Source organism: Bos grunniens, chromosome 9 (genome assembly GCF_055505025.1).
Source record: "Bos grunniens cultivar Pamir isolate PY7600 chromosome 9, Bosgru_T2T1.0, whole genome shotgun sequence".
NCBI lineage: Eukaryota > Metazoa > Chordata > Mammalia > Artiodactyla > Bovidae > Bos > Bos grunniens.
The window spans coordinates 94,870,330-94,885,905 of NC_141173.1; the positions used below are offsets into that span (position 1 = coordinate 94,870,330).

Here is a 15,576-nt window from a genome sequence, read left to right on the forward strand (position 1 = left end):
CACCTCCATTGCTGCTACTCTCACCGCCATCCCCATCACCTCCACCATCTAAACCTTCACCTCCATTGCCGCTGCTCTCACCACCATCCCCATCACCTCCACCATCACTACCACCCCCTCACCCCGAGGCCTAAAATTCCACCATCGCAGCTTTATTCCCATGGCTTAATTATTGGCTTTCTTCAGCCATTCTCTCTGAATTATGTTAGTGTAAAATAACAAGGCCCAGACCTGCTTTTCTCAGTGACTGAATGTCCCCAGGAGTAAGAGCCAGTGGGGAGGGCTCTAAAAACTTCGGCTAGCCAAGAGGTTTGTTCGGGTTTTTCCAAACCATGAGAAACTGGAACAAACCTCTTGGTCAACATGATAAGGTTGGAAAAAATGTGCATGGGCGTGTGTGTGTGCATGCATGCACATGCAGAAACATGTCTTATCAGTTAAATTTGAAAAAAGCCTACTGACCCCTCTGCGACAGGATCGAAGCTTTTATTGTTCATGTTTCCATCTTAACAGAGCAAATCATAAGTTTCTTAGGGAGCAGATTTTTAAAAACTGATTGATTGTGAAGATAAGTGGTTCTCAGACCTTATCAAACAAGAGACCCACCCAGAGGGCTTGTTCAGATGTAGACTTTTGAGTCTCCCAGCCAGTAGGCTGGAGTGCGGCTCCGTGATCTGCACTTCTCACCGGTTCCCAGTGATGCCGCGGCTGCTGCGGTGCAGGAACCACACTTGAGACTCAGTCCAGTAGATGAAAACACACTTCTGCACACACACACCACATACATGCGCACACATGCACGCGCACACACACACACACAGACACACACATGCACTTGCTGAATGCATCAGCCCTTTCTGTGTAGAAATTCCTGCCCTGTGTAGGGCTTGAAGAATGTGAATAAAACTAAAATACGATGGAGAGCTGAAGACATACCAAGGTCATTTGACCAGCTGAGAAAAGTAGTGTTATGAGGCAATCGATTGGCCCAGAGATGTGGATGAGGGGCACTTACATGGAAAATATGAAATTTCAAAGTAAAAGAAACATAACCTTCCCTAGGTGCAGGGGTGAGGGTGCTGGCCCAGCAATTCAAGAACAGCGGAAACAGGGAGGTCAAAGGTGACTGAAATGACCTTGGAGCAGGGCAGAGAGGCCCAGGGACAGAGAGGCCCAGGACAGGGGACCGTGAGGGGGCCAAGGAGCTCCAGGGGCAGTGGGGGCATGGTGGTACAGCCCACACCTGTCTCCAGACACAACAAAGACCCCCGGGAAGGAGGCTGCCCGCTGAGGCCGTGGGAGGCGAGGAGCCGAGTCAGCAGCCTGCTTGCTAGCTCCAGCTGAGGCCCCCGAGGTCCTAGCAGCCTCATCTACAAGATGCCGATCATCACACGTGCTTGGCGGGATTGCTGGGAGGATTTTATGAGCATCTGCATGCCCACGTGCTCTGTAACAGAGGTGCAGGTCCTATGTCCAGCTCCAGGGAAGGAGGAGCCACTTACAGCTTCATGACATGTTTGTTCCTTGTCTCAGACCTGAGACTTGTTTTTTAAAAAGGAGTGAACAGATAAGTTTGGATGAAGTCTGGGGAGGACTGGGGTCAGGGGTGCAGCAGCAGCTACTGCTCTCACCGCTCATGTCCCCTCTGGCCTCTTGGTGTCCAGAATGCTGCCTTCTGACATGTTAGTCAAAAAGGTTTTCTGTTTTCCAGTTCAGTTCAGTTGCTCAGTCGTATCTGACTCTGTAACCCCATGGACCGCAGCACACCAGGCCTCCCTGTCCATCACCAACTCCCGGAGTTTACCCAAACTCATGTCCATTGAGTCGGTGATGCTATCCAACCAGAGTCTCTGCTAAAAATGCAACTATCCCTGGGAGTGGCCCCCTTGAATTGAAGCCCCTAAACCCCGGGTGGCATCTCCCGGTGCCCTCGCAGATCTGGGCTGGCTGGCGAGCCTCACCCTGTGGACCGCAGGTACGGATTCAGCTGTTCTTTTGATTCTCTGAACATCCAGGAAGAAAGAAGCAGCCAGAAAATACAGGCCGAAAATTGACCTCAGCCTCAGCATTCAAGGGGCAAGTAAGCCCATTTGAAGCCAACCCTGAGGGTTCCAGACGCCAAATATGGGTTTTTCCCAAGAAGACATTCAGAGATCTCACGACTTCTTGAATCAGCTCCTCCTCTGCCCCACGCCATCACACCCCAACATTAACCTGGGTGGTTGGGTGTGGGTCCGAGCATGTGGCCCGAGGGCTCGCTAACTGCTGTGTGCGGGATGCTTGGGGAGCGTTTGAATGTCTCGGTACCCACATGGCCCCCAGACCAACTAAATCGGGGTCTGGAGGGTGACCTGGGCAACAGCACGTTCAGACGCCCCAGTGATTCCATGAGCAGTCGAGTCTAGGAGCCCACGGCCTGGTCTGCTCTAGGCCGAGAGGAACCTGGGTCGAAGTCCTCCTGCCCTCCTGCTGTGTGGCTTCAGGTGAGTCACCTGGAGTCAGAGCCTCCGTGTCCTCACCTGTGACGGGGTGTCCCTGGCTCGAGAGGGATGCAGTGAAAGAGTCCGAGACGGGTGAGGCCTGGTGGGGAGAAGCTGCCCTCTGTAAGTTCAGAAACCAAGGTACCAGGCTTTGGAGAGGGGGCCGCATCCCACCTGGAAAATGAGATGGTCAGATCAGACATCACTTTGACGACAAAGGTCCATCTAGTCAGAACGATGGTTCATCTAGCAGTCATGTACGGATGGGAGAGCTGGACCATAAAGAAGGCTGAGCACTGAAGACTTGCTTTTGAACTGTGGTATTGGAGAAGACTCTTGAGAGTCCCTTGGACTGCAAGGAGATCCAGCCAGTCCATCCTAAAGGAAATCAACCCTGACTATTCACTGGAAGGACTGATGCTGAAACTGAAACTCCAATCCTTTGGCCACCTGATGCGAAGAGCCAACTCATTGGAAAAGACCCTGATGCTGGGAAAGATTGAGGGCAGGAGAAGGGAGCAACAGAGGATGAGATGGTTGTATGGCATCACCGATTCAATGGACATGAACTTGGGCAAACTCCAGGAGATGGTGAGGGACAGGGAGGCCTGGCGTGCTGCCATCCATAGGGTTGCAAAGAGTCGGACACGGCTTAGTAACTGAACAATAACAGGTTCCCTTGGGCTCTTAACACACTGGGAGTCTGCAGTCAAAAGGGGTGAATTGCAGGTGGTCCCGAATCACCTTGAAAGTGATTTCCCCCCAGCAGCTCAGGAAACATCTGAATCCCTGACTGAGAAAAACGGGGCCTGCCAGCTACCAAGTTAGCCCCCCCAGCCCACCCCACCCCCGCCTCTGCCCCATCACTCAGCAGACTTGCCGTTCAGCCTTTCTTTGTCACCAGCCCTTTCATGTCCTGGCTGAACAGACAGGCCGAGCAGTGACCAGTCACGGCCATGGCCTCTCAGGTGGGACTTCAGGCCAATCAAGGCCGCCAGGCTCTTGGGCCCCGAGGAGGGTGTTGAGGACCACCTGGAGCAGGAGTCCAGGGCTTAGTCCTGTTGGCCTTTGGGTGGCTAAGCCTCCACGCCTGGGTCTGTCCTGCGCATGCGGGCTGTTCAGTAGCATCTCTGGCCTCTGTCCACTAGGTGCCAGTAGCAGCCCCCGAGTCAGGATAGAGGTGTCTGCAGACATCGCAAAAGGTCCCTGGGGCCAGAATCGCTTCCGCCCACCCCTCCCCACGTGGAGAACCACTGTTCTAGAGGCCCATCCTTCCAGACTGGATGCAGAAAGGAGAATGGTGTTTTTTCGTGTGTGGATACCAATTCATTTTGTTTCTCAAACTTAGTCACAGGAGAGAGAAGGGCAGAAGTGTTTCTACTCAAAGATAGGCAGGGCCAAAGAAAAGGGGGCAGGAATGGGAGGTCCTTCAAAAAGTGGAATCAGACCCCAGGCAGCTGCAGCCTAGTAGAAACTTTACCCACCTAGGGCATGGGCTGTGCCAGCCTGGGGGACAGGTGCCCTGGGCCACTCCTGCTCCCCGGAGGTTCCCAGAAGGAGCCCTCGCTGGCCTGGGGGCTCCCGGCTGCGTTTTCAGCTGCAGCCTCGGTGGTGAGATGCTCTGAAGGTCATCGAGTGGAAGAGCAGGTTACAGAGGTCCCAAGAGGGTGTGATCCGTTTGGGAAAAAGAATACGTGTACACACACAGGGCACAGTGGCGGCACCAAACCGAGATGTTAACACTGACGGAGGCTGGGATTTCAGGCGTTCACTTACTTGCTTCTCTCTTTTCTGCCTTGAACATTGTAGTTACTGGCAGCAAGGGGGGGAAAAGTCGCTCAAAAAAGTAGAGAAAAGCCAAACACTTGGGCAAAGTTACATCAAACCCAAACTGCCAGACACACTGCTGGGATCTCAAAGAGGCAGTGGCTGGGCAGGTGTGCCCACCTCCAGCTGTGACTCGGACGATGGGGTGGGGAGGGCAGTTGTTGTCCAGTCACTCAGTTGTGTCTGACTCTTTGTGACCCCATGGACTGAAACACACCAAGCTTCCCTGTCCTTCACTATCTCCCGGAGTTTGCTCTAACTCACATTCATTGAGTCAGTGATGTCATCCAACCTTGTCCCCTTCTCCTTCTGCCCTCAATCCTTCCCAGCATCAGGGTCTTTTCCAGCGAGTCAGTTCTTTGCATCAGGTGGCCAAAGTATTGGAGTTTCAGTTTCAGCATCAGTCCTTCCAATGAATATTCAGGAATGGTCCTTCCAATCCTTTAAAATTGACTGGTTTGATCTTCTTGCTGTCCAAGGGACTCAGAAGAGTCTTCTCAAGCACCACAGTTCTAAAGCATCAGTTCTTCAGTGCTCAGCCTTCTTTACGGTCCAACTCTCACAACCATACACAAATACGGGAAAAACCATAGCTTTGATTAGACGGACCTTTGTCAGCAAAGTGATGTCTCTGCTTTTTAATATGTCATCTAGGTTTGTCGTAGCTTTTCTTTCAAGGAGCAGGTGTCTTAATTTCATGGCTGCAGTCACCATCCACAGTGATTTTGGAGCCCAAGTAAATAAAATCCGTCACTGTTTCCATTTTTTCCCCATCTATTTGCCATGAAGTGATGGGACCGGATGCCATGATCTTCATTTTTGAATGCTGAGTTTTAAACGGACTTTTTCACTCTCCTCTTTCACTTTCATCAAGAGGCTGTTTAGTTCCTCTTCACCTTCTGCCATAGGGGTGGTGTCATCTGCATATCTGAGGTTATTGATATTTCTCCCAGCAATCTTGATTTCAGCTTGTGCTTCATCCAGCCTGGCGTTTCTCATGATGTACTCTGCATATAAGTTAAATAAGCAGGGTGACAATATACAGCTTTGATGTATTCCTTTCCCAGTTTTGTTCCATGTCAGGTTCTAACTATTGCTTCTTGATCTGCATACAGGTTTTGCAGGAGGCAGGTAAGGTGGTCTGGTATTCCCATCTCTTTAAGAATTTTCGATTGTTTGTCGTGATCCACACAATCAAAGACTTTAATGTAGTCAGTGAAGCAGAAGTAGATGTTTTTCTGGAATTCCCTTGCTTTTTCTATGATCCAACAGATGTTGGTGATTTGATCCGTGGTTCCTCTGCCTTTTCTAAATTCAGCTTGTACAACTGGAATTTCTTGGTTCATGTGCTGTTGAAGCCTAGCTTGAAGGGTTTTGAGCATTACCTTACTAGCATGTGAAACGAGCTCAATTGTGCAGTAGTTTGAACATTCTTTGGCATTACGTTTCTTTGGGATTGGAATGAAAATTGACATTTTCCAGTCCTGTGGCCACTGCTGAGTTTTCCGAATTTGCTGGCATACTGAGTGCTGCACTTTCACAAGATCATCTTTTAAGATTTGAAATAGCTCAGCTGGAATTCCATCACCTCCAGTAGCTTTGTTCATAGTGATGCTTCCTAAGGCCCACTTGACTTCACACCCCAGGATGTCTGGTTCTAGGAGAGTGATCACAGCATCATGGTTATCCGGGTCATTAAGACTTTTTTTTGAGGGGGGAGGGTAGGGGCACCCACAGTGGGGATGAGGGGGTGCCCTGGGGGCTTGGGGGGCAGAGGGAGCCTGCAGATAAGGAATGGGAGCACGCCGGGGTGCACGGGTTCTGGATGCAGCTGGAGGCCTGGTCCTGGGGAGGAAGACCCTACACGACTTTGAGGACCATGCCTTCGGGGACTGTCAGCCGCCTGGGATGGGGTGGGGGTGGGGGCGCGCGTGTGACCATGTGGCTCTGGCCACGCGTCTAGGACGCGGGTCTGAGCCGGGCCGCCTGGGTCCCGGAGCCCCAGTGGCCCAGGGTCAGGGAGTGGACGCAGAAGGGGAGGAGGAAGCAGGAATAGGGGACCGAGCAAGCAAGGGAGGCCCGGGGACACGAGGTGGGCTGGTGCCCGTCCTCCAGGTAGAACGAGCCCGAGTCCTGGTCACCGTGTCCCGAGATGAGAGTCTCAGCTCCGCCGCCCCACCCTGCGCGGGCCGGGCCCCCCGACAGCTCCGGGGTGTCCCCGCGGCGGGTCCCGGCGCCCGCAGACCTCGACGCGCGGCGGCGGCGGCGGCGGGGCCGGAGCTCGGCCGCCCTCTGCTGGGAGAAGTGTGAAGTACAGCCTCAGGTCGGGAGGGCCCCTCCCCACGGTCCCATCCAGCCTGCAATCTGCGTTCCGCGGAGTCACTGAAAACACAAACGCGGCAAGACTGGGGAAGGGGGTGTAGGCGGGTCTTCGGAGGAATGGCCCTCGTGGGAGAGCGGGAGAGGCTGAGATATCCTGAGACGGGGACGTTTGTCCAGTATGTGCAGCGTGCTGGGTGCAGGGAGGGCGTGGGAGGCAGAGGAGCAGACGTGGGCCCGGCTCCCCTAGGAGCCGACGCATCCTGAGATGCCACCAGGGAGGCCGCAAGCCTGGGGTGGGAGCAGCCCGGTGGGATGGGGACGGTAGCGCATGGGGCTTCAGGCTATGGGACGCATGTCAGTGCGGAGCATACAGGCCTTGTATCCGTTTCCGGCGTCAGCTTCGAACGAAAGAAATTTATTCTCTCAGAGGAAATTTATTCTGGAGGCCAGAAGTTCAAAATCCAGGTGTCCGGAGTGTCACTAGGCTCCCTCTGAAGGCTTCGGGGGAGAATCTGCCTCCTAGGCTCTGGGGTTCCCTGAAATCTTTGGCGTCTTGACTTGCAGAGGTATGGCTCCAATCTCTGCCCCCAGCCCCCGCAAATCTGGTCACATGGCCATCTTCCCCACATCTGTGTCCCTTCTCCTAGTCTTATAAGGACACAAGTCATATTTGATTATATCTACAAAGTTGCTGTTTCCAAATAAAGTCACCTTCATGGGTACTGGGGTTAGGACTGGATTTACCTTGGGGGCAGGGGTTGTACCTGATTCATCCACATGGGGCATACCAGGCAGGCAGGAGGGAGCCTGGGCTGCACTGCAGAGGCAGAGAGGATGTGGGAAGATCTAATCTAATCTTAGAGGTGCCGGGCAGGCAGGAGCCAGGCTTGAAGACAGGCTTTGGGAGGTGGGGGCTCTGATTCTAGAAAGGGCATCAGGGCATTTCTGCTTCCCCTCCTGGGAACTGGACTGGAGAACTTTCGGGGGGTTTGATCAACCTATTTATTTTTAATTGATTGATTGCTTTACAATAATCATTTCTGCCAGACATCAACATGAATTAGCCGTAGGTGTATATATGTCCCCTCCCTCCCACCTCCCGCCCGTTCCCACGCCTTTGGGTTGTTGCAGAGCCCTGGTTTAAGTTCCCAGAGTCATACAGCAAATTCCCACTGGCTGTCTATTTTCCGTGTGGTAGCGTACATGCTTCCATGCTCCTTCTCCATTCATCTCACCGCCTCCTTCCTCGCCCCCACCCTAGTCTGTTCTCTGGGTCTGCATCTCCAGTGCTGCCCTGCGAATAGGTTCACAGGGCAACGTTTTTTTATTCTCAGTACTTTTTTTTTTTTAAAGCTCCACTTTTTATCTAGTTAGAAGAGTAATTCACGGTCACTGGGGAAAAAAAAAATCAGTGCTGTATAGGGTGAAAAAGATTTTCAAAATCACAGGAACCTCAGCACCCAGTAAGAACTGCATGTAAATAGATGCATATGTTTGTATGTAAATACTTGTGATGACGTTGTTTATGGTGAGACTCATGCCACATAGCCGACCTTTCTGCAGCTGAGACTTCTGCCAGCACTTTATAAATTTTAGTGCTATAGATTCTTTTTAAGAAGGCTATTCCTAGCTCAAACTTTGATCCACAGTTAGCATCAGTGTTGCCCCTGCAAGTGGCAGGTGCTTTGCTTATGTGCCCCCGAAAATGAGGAAGGTCCCATCTCACCAGGGGAGCCCAGGTGGGTGTTGGGGGAGGCCACAGAGAGGAGACCCAACGAGGCCAAATAAGGAGAACCATTTCTGGAAGGAACCTGTGGCTGAGGGAGGGGGTGATATTAATACTTCAAGTGCAGTGTGCCTAGAGAAGTCAGGGATATTCAGGCTAGCTAAGAATAATCCCCCGATTTCAGATTTGGGTGAGGTGCTGCACGCAGTCAATGCAGAAAGTAATGATGCTTACAAACCAGTTTCTCTTGAAAAGTTCCCAGTTGTGAGTCCAGGATTATAGCAGCCCAGGGTCTTTCACAGAAATAGAAATTTTAGAACTTGTCGGTGCACCAGACATCTTGCGTTGAAGTTATCACAGACTCCAAGTCAGGCCTTCAGATAGTCCAGAAATAAGAAAGCAACAATGGGAAGGTTTCAGCAGTGTTAATTTTTACAACTTACACCCTATCGTCTTCTGAAAAGGGTTTGAGGCTGCTCCCAATAAAAGACATGGAAGCACAATAAGGTCACTAAGATGGAAATAGAAAGCTGGAAACTCATGCAGGAGGAAGAAGGTGATAACATTGCTATGACTCAAGGTTGAACTTGGTGCCAAGCATCCGGGCAGCTAAAGCAAAGATGGAAACACGCAGCCTGGCGGAAGTTTCATTGTCTGGGTGGAGAAAATAAAGTCGCAGTCGGTGTATTAGTTCTCAAAGGGACACAAGAGCATCTCCAGTCCTGTGTTCATTTGGTGACAGCGACAAGGGCCTCTGCAGCCTGAGGGCAGAGGGTGACTTCAGCGCTCGGCTCCAGGAGGGCCTGGCTTGGAGGGGGGCCCACCTGGCCCTGGGTCTTTCTCTGGGTCTTCCCAGAGAAGCCTGCCCCACAGGTATTCATGCCCCTGGGGCTAGTAGGGTGCCGGGTGTCGTCTGGTTGTCCACACACGTGTGCAAGCAAGGCCCTGGCAGTGCAAGGTGAGGCCAGGGCTGAGCGGAGAGCAGGAGCCGCCCTGGGTCAGGCCAAGGTCTCTTCCTCCATCCATCCTCCATGGTCGAAAGAGCCATCTCCTCCACCACCACCCGCCCCCCAAGTAAACCGGCGGTACTCAAAGGCGGGGCTCTTTATTTAATCACCATCGTGTCCCCCGGGACCTACCAGGCACTTAATGATTGTGCTTCATGTGAACGAACGATTGAAAGGAAATGCCAGTTTCAGAACGTCCCAAACTCCGAAAACCCCACAGACACCCCATTGCTTAGAGGTGGTATCCCAGCTTCTCAGGGGTCAGCCAAGGCCTTTTATAAGCAGACTCACTTCCCTCTCGGCCAGGCCTTCCCCAAGTCCGCCTTCCTGGGTCCTCCTTACCCAGCTTACAGCACCCCCCACCCCTTCCAGGCTGTTCTCCCAGGTCTGTGGGGGAAGGACTCAGGTCAGGCTGACATTACTGTGACCTTGTCTCCCTCCCCAGGAAACAGCTTGGGGGCTGAGATGGGTCAGACATGTCCAGGTGCCCACTGTCTATTTCTGAAGGACTCCCTTGCGTTTGTGGGGGTCTGTGTCCCCCGGGGGCAGGGAGCGGAGGTGCCCGTCCCACGCCTGCTGCCTGGGCGAGAGCCAAGGTCCTGCCTGGGAAGTGAATCGGTGGTGACGAGAGAGGCGGGGAGACACAGGGTGGGCCTCGGATGGTGACTGCCCAGGCGACGGGTTTTTCTCAGTTGGGTGAAAGCTGAGTCAGAGGTGCCCGAGAAGGTTGTTTAGCAAAGATGCTCTCCTGTGACAGACACCTTTTGTCCCCAGAGCCATCCTCAGAGGTAGACACTAACAGGGCCATGGTTCTCAGGTGGTGGTCCCCGAACCAGTGGGGTCAGCGACCCCGGGAACTTGTTAGAAAAGGCAGATTCTCAGCCCACCCCGCACCAGCCACGGACACCCAACCTGTGGTTTCTCAGTGATCGGGTGCTTCTCGTGCGGGGCTGATGGAGGTTTGAGAACCAGGGTGCCCGCAGAGCTCTGAGGGGCAGGAGCCCTCCTTTCCGCAGGGTCCCTGGGGTGAACCTGGGGTGTCGCGTCTCCTCTGTCCCCCGCTTAGAGGCCTGGTGGTCTGAGCGCTCAGGGATGCGCCGGGGTGAAGGGGACCATTCCCTGCAGTGTCTGGCTCACCAGCAGGTGTGGCCTCCGAAGGCCAGGCCCGAGGGGCCCCACGAGGTGCGCAGGGTCAGGAGGCCCAGGGCTCGGGAGCAGCCTGCATATGGTGGGGTGCAGAGGGGTGCGTGGGGAGCGGGGAGGCGGAGCTCACGACTGACACAGATCTTCTGGCTGCCTCCACAGCACGGGTGGGGTGCTCCGGGCCGGATCGCCGCCTCAAGCATTTAACCCTCCCAACATGGACGGGGGAGTTTCTCTACCCGCTTTAGAGGTGGAGACAGCGGGCCTCGGCATGTCATTTGCTTACAGTCATCCCAGCTGTCAGTGGAGGGCCTGGGTTTGGGGTTAAGGCCAGGGAGGCTAGGGGAGCCTGGGAGGGTGAGGAGGAGAAGGAAGAGACTCAGACCTCCCCTTCCCGCTCCGAGTGCGATGTGAAGACATCTATAAAGGTTTATAATGAGGTTTGCTGCAGAGATGTTCGCTGGCCCGTCACGGTACTGCAGACACGCTCCCTAACTGACCCTGCACAGGGACTCGGGTTGGGAACTGATCCCCCAGGCCAGGAAGGCCGCTCGCAGCTGGGGAAAGAGCGCTGGGCTGAGCTCATGGCCTTGCCAGGGTCAAGGGCACAGGCCTTAGGAGAGCAGGCCGCTGAGGACAAATCAAGCCCTCTTCAGACAGAAGAGAAGGTGCTGGCAGACTGTTACAGGCGCCACTTGAGAAGAGGTGACAACCGAGCAGATCCCTGGGCCACAGGTCCTTGTTCAGGGAGAGGAAAGGGCTTGGGCTGGGGCTGGCGTGAGGCACCTGGGAAGCTCGCCGAGTCTCCCCGGGAGAACCTGGCTGCTCCCGGGCTGAAGCACCCAGAGAAACTTCCTCGGAACCCCCAGAACTAGGGACACCCACCCCCAGCCTTGACCTTCTGCCAGCCACGAGGTCAGGAGGACTCCCCCGGTTGGAGTGAGTGCTCCTCCAGTTTTGGGGAGGAGGACCTGGAAGGCCAGGAGCTGGAGAAGGTGTTGGGGCATCAGAAGACGGAGGCCAAGAGGGACTGGGGGAGGAGAAGGGTGGCTTGGGCGCTGCTGCGGAGCTGGAGGCGCTTCGTCTTTATCGGGAGCACCTCACATTACCAGGTGCTGTTTAGGAACGTCTCCCGCGGCAGACCACACACACACGGGCGCTCAGAGCTCCCTGCCTCCTCCTCCTGTTTGTTCGCTTTCGGCTGCACTGGGCCTGCGTTGCTTGGCTCAGGCTTTCTCTAGTGGTATATTTGAACAAATGACTATATGACCAAGATGTGCTGGTCATATATTGTGCTGGTGAATGCTTTTCTCTCGTGAAAAAGTGCCCTGTTCTGTAGTGCTGACTGATACTTGTGATATTAATACTCTCAGCATGGCTGATTTCAGCTACCAGTCTGATGGTAATTAAACTTTGGAGTTAGAGAGACATACCCACCGGCCTCACTTTGCAGGCCAGCTCCAGCAGAGCACTGATGGGTAATTTCACAACCCAGTTCGTTAAATTTATTGGTTATTAGGTGATTGTATGCAGTATTTGAAGAGCCTTTGTGTTGTTAACTTAGCATTTGAACACTAGTTTACTTAGGGCTTCCCTGGTGGCTCAGACAGTAAAGAAGCCACCTGCAATGCGGGAGACCTGGGTTCAATCCCTGGGTGGGGAAGATCCCCTGGAGAAGGGCATGGCAACCCACTCCAGCACTCTTGCCTAGAGAATCCCGTAGCCAGGGGAACCTGGCCATCTACAGTCCATGGGGTCACAAAGAGTCGGACACGACTGAACGACTAAACGTAATCTCTAGTTGCAGGGAGCGGGAGCTGCTCTCTAGTTCCTGCGTGCGGGCTTTTCACTGCAGTGACTTCTTTTGTTTCGGGGCATGAGCTCTGGGTGAGTGGGCTCAGTAGTTGTGGCACGCAGGCTTAGTTACTCCGAGGCATGTGGGATCTTCCCGGACCAGGGATCGAACCCATGTTGCCGGCGTTGGCAGGCAGGTTCTTAACCACTGGACCACCAGGGAAACCTTGCCTCCACTTAGCTCAGGGATGCTGCCACCCAGCCCTGGGCCTGCCCTGTCACTGATCACCACTGGATGTGACCAATGACCAGAGCGGGTGGCATAGTTCCTGGGGTACTAAGAGCAGGTGATTTAGAAGTTTGGAACCACAGAGAATAATGTCATTGCATGCGGCCAGAACAGTTCAGGGCCCGTAATACTGTCAGCCTGTGGTGGATTTGAGAGAATGGTTTTTAATCTCAGTCCTTAAAGCCCAGGCACGGAGTGCGGCATGACACGCTGATGCCGGAAGGGCTGATATTAACCTGCCAGCCCGAACCTGTCTAACACGCCCCGCACCTCTGTCACACACAACCCAGGGAGACCAGCTGACCCGCGGGCTTGTCATGCTGGCTAATTAGCGTGTGATGGCCCACGGCTCAGAACGATTTAGCGACAAGTGTAAAAGTCAGGTGAACTGCCAAAGCTTACATCAGAGGCACAAGTTGGGTGGATTAGGGAGAATTACTGGACCCCTTTCCAGGGCACACCAGGCTCACAGAGAGATGGGCGGTGGGCTGGTTTCTGCCCGACTGCTTCAGTGGGCAGTGCTGCGCTTGTGTCCAAGCCCACGTTGCTCTGTGCCCTTCCTGCTCTCAGGACTCTCAGAACTTGCCCTCGGGCTCTGGCTGCAAAATAAAATTCTCTGCCCCAGACAGGAGGAAGGCGCCTTGTTTCTAGATGACGTTGCCAGCGAACGGGAAGAGTGAGGCTTCTAAAGTGAAGTGAGAAGTCGCAGGGATCTTTTTGCTTTTGAGATGGTTTGTCTTCAGGGAGAATGCTCCCCAGTCACACCTCTGGGAGCCTGACCAGGTGCTACCCCAGCCAGACTGGACATGAGGTCACCCTGAGTGACACTTGGGCTTCCAGGCCTTTCTTCCTCTGTCCCTTCCTGCAATTCAGAGCTGGTGAAGACATTAGTATCTTGCTTTTTAATTTTTCATCTCTGGACTGTCTCGTCCTAGGACTGGGAGTTGGAAACCCCAGCAAGGGCCCAGGATCTGCTTCAGAAACTGGTTGGTCGTCAGTTTCTGAGGTGTTCGTCTTTTCTCATGTTGGTGGCTGAGTAAATGTGGATGAGAAGGCAGGTGTCCGCTTCTTCGGGAGCTGGACGTGTAGGCCCTGGACTCGTGGGCCCCCTTCCGGGCGAGGAAGGCCTCCTCCTCCCCGCCTCTCTCTCTGCTTCATCCCGGCCTCCGTCTTTCCCCTACTTCCTTCCTCTTTGCTTCCTGCCTTTGCTTCCTTTCTCCCACTTCCTCCTTCCCTCACATCCTATATTCACTAAGGGCTTAAGAAACTCCACAAGGATGAATACATGCCTTGCTATCAGGGATATAAATGTCTCTCCAGCGTCCCCTGACCCTGTGTTTTTTAACTAGCCTTTCCCTCCCTGCTCCTTCGGTCATAACCTGGACCGTTGAGAAGTTGAAGCAGATGCTCTCCTGCAAAGATTCTGGACGCTACCCACAACTCATTATCAGTAGACGTATCAGAGACATCACACCTGGACAGGTCCCATTCTCTACAAGGTATGTGTGGAGGCACAGGGGAACCTGGGCTCTGTTGAGTTAGAGCCCGACCTGCAGGGCGACGTGCCACCCGCCTCCAACTCGAGATGAGCCCGGATAAAACTTGTGGGGTGCTTCCTTCTAGATTCACAAAAACATGGCCTTTGGTAATTAATCCTGGTGACACCAACACAGGGATCCCGCCTGCCCTGCATTCTTAGCCCCCACGGTGGAGCCTGTCTCATCCTTTAGTGTCGAAGAAAAGTCTCCCTTTAAACAGGGAGTTGGAAGACTTGCTAAAGTGCTGTTTCTACAGATATTTTACTACCATCATGCGTAGTGAGACTATGAAAAAGAGAATCACGGCTGGCGTAAGAGAAGCTCAGAGTGCAGGGTTTCCTCACTTATTTTTTGACAAGGTCTGATTTTACCTTTGTATGAGATTTACTACTAGAATTTGGGCTTCCCTAGTGGCTCAGATGGCAGAGAATCTGCTTGCAAGGCAGGAGGTCCAGGTTTGACCCCTGATCAGGAAGATCCCCTGGAGAAGGAAATGGCAACCCACTCCAGTATTCTTACCTGGAGAATTCCATGGATAGAGGAGCCTGGTGGACTACAGTCCATGGGGTTATAATTCTTATTTTTGTGACAAGGTCTTATTTTTCCCTTCGCATGAGATTTACTACTAGAATTTAGTTTTTTAACCTCTATCCCAGCCGAAGGATCTCTAATTAGCTGTGGCCACTGCGACTGAAGGGCAGTGAAAGGATACAGGCAAAGGTGGTGGCGGTGATGGCGGCGGTGATGGCGGCGGTGATGGCCTGTCACTGCTCAGTAGTGTCCCGGTGGTCCAGGTGAGGCTGTCCACCCTTCGGGTTTCCCTCAGCGTAGCAAGCAGAGGCAAACAGACCCGACAAGGACAGCTGGAGAAGGCAACGGTAGGAATAGAAGGAAACACCTCCCATCACCCAGGTTGGCAGAGCCAAGGGGACTCTGCAGAGTTTGGCAGAGCACGTTAAACCCAAGCTTTCACGCTAGTTTTGTCCACTTGTTCTTCTCACGCGGTGGGCCCTCGTGCCGGAGCTCCCGGCAGCGCCCCGGCTGTGTCCTCTGGCGTTGTGTTCTCTGTCAGGCTGCAGACCTACATTCCCCCTCAGCCCCAGTGTCGGGCGGCGTGAAGGTGAATTTGGAGGGTTTTCAGGTAAGCGGGTAGAAGGTGTTCTACAAACATGTTAAGCTTCCTCAGTCTGCCTGATGTAGGTTCTTAGAGGAGTCTTATTGAAAATGGCTTTTACCCTTCTGTCAAAGAACATTTATATAGAATTTTTTTTTTTTTTTACTATGGTTTTCTTTTTTAGTTAAGTGATCTTGCCTCACCAAAGGCAAAAGGTGTCACCTAGCTTATATAAAAATATAAATTAAGGTCCTGAATCACTCTGATACTTGGGCAGAAAAGTTGAACTCTGTGTGCGTCCTGGTAACTGTACTATTATAATTTTCTCCAAAACTG

At 53.3% G+C, this 15,576-nt stretch overlaps 1 long non-coding RNA gene across 2 annotated transcripts in view; it reads left to right on the plus strand.

Moving 5' to 3' along the window:
- LOC147366394 (uncharacterized) overlaps positions 1-15,576 on the plus strand; it is a 40,231-nt gene that overhangs the window by 22,239 nt on the left and 2,416 nt on the right. Inside the window, exon 3 of one of the 2 annotated variants that reach the window (XR_015133366.1) lies at positions 13,938-15,537. The exons of the other annotated variant lie outside the window; for it this stretch is intronic. This is a non-coding gene — a long non-coding RNA (uncharacterized LOC147366394). Of the gene's footprint in view, positions 1-13,937; positions 15,538-15,576 lie in introns of those variants that run through there. 2 annotated transcript variants of the gene reach the window in all.